Source organism: Echinops telfairi, unplaced genomic scaffold (genome assembly GCF_000313985.2).
Source record: "Echinops telfairi isolate 266 unplaced genomic scaffold, ASM31398v2 ScPeMD7_1957;HRSCAF=2489, whole genome shotgun sequence".
Classification (NCBI taxonomy): Eukaryota; Metazoa; Chordata; class Mammalia; order Afrosoricida; family Tenrecidae; genus Echinops; species Echinops telfairi.
In genome coordinates, this window is record NW_022105855.1 from 12772 (window position 1) to 14122 (window position 1351).

The window sequence follows — 1351 nt, forward strand, 5'->3', positions numbered from 1 at the left end:
TTTTTCTAAAACTCTCTCTTATACATATGAGTTCCTGTGGAGTTACTTCTCTAATGTACCCAGACTCACACAAACACTAATTAGGTGTTGAGCATATAGTAATTAACATGACTCCATCATAATGGGTAAGACATTCTAGTAGGAAAACAAACAAATAAAGGACAAGCAACACATTAAACAATTATGTTTGTGTGGTGTTAGAAGAAAAAAACTAAAGGGTGCAAACAGAAGGATCTACTTGGTCCTGAGGGTGGAGAGTGCCTGTGTTCAGCTCTGCATGATGTATAGGAGTGTGGTCGAAGGAACAGGAGGAACTTGGTAAAGAAACAGCATGTGTAGTGGTATAGCTCCTGAGGCACGATGAAACACTTAAAGTTGACTATGACTAATATAGGGAGTAGACAGTTGTGAAAGGATTTTTAAAAGGAAAACTCCTATAAGGATAAATTTGATTATTTCCTTGCTGAATTAATAAATTGTCCTGCAGAAAATATTGAACTACTGAAATATTTCAATAGTGAAAAAAATCCATTTTGTTTTACTTCAAAATCTCTCAGCTTATTCTTTTTAATTAGACCTAACTTTGATTGAAAGAACATCTCATTTTAATTGGCGCAGAGCTTATTATTAGTGAGACATGGTATTTTTACAGGAATATTAACCAATTGCATATAATTCTGAGGAGTTTTCCATTTGTTTTTTCTAATTTCGTTATGGTTTCTGGACTTTCTTTCCAATCTTATGACTGTGTGGTAGCGTTTTGCCATACCTGCCACTCACTGCCGTCATGTTGATTCCCCCTCGTTGTGACCCTCAAGGACAGAGTAAACTGCTCCTTAGCATTCCTGAGACTGCAAATATTTATGGGAGTAGACAGACTCCTCTTTCTCCAGTACAGCAATGCATGGATTTGAACCATTGACTTTGTGGTTAGCAGCAAAATGTTTAACTCACTGCAACCCCAGGGTGACTCCTTATGTCACACATGCTTTATGACATTTTTCTCTTTTTGTTGTTGTTGTTAAGCAAATTGATTAGTTTGTGGTGTTTGGTGGTGTTCAGTGGTAGAATTTTCACCTTTCATGTGGGAAAGCTGGGTTTATTTCCAGTTAATGCACCACAAGTGCAACCGCCACCTGTCTGTAGGCGGAGGCATGCATATTACTAAGATTCTGAAAACATTTCAGCAGAGTTTCCTGACTTAGATTAGAAAGAAAGACCTGGCTGAACAGTCTCATTCTGAGAATCAGCCAGTGAACATGCTATGGATCACAAGGTCTCATTCACATAGTGAGACAGGAGGAAAGTGTAAGGAAATAGAGGAAAGGAGTAGGAGGCAAAGGGGCCTAAA

At 38.1% G+C, this 1351-nt stretch overlaps 1 pseudogene; it reads right to left on the bottom strand.

Moving 5' to 3' along the window:
* LOC115870546 overlaps positions 1-789 on the bottom strand; it is an 8149-nt pseudogene extending 7360 nt beyond the window's left edge.
* Between the last annotated feature and the right edge of the window lie 562 nt (positions 790-1351).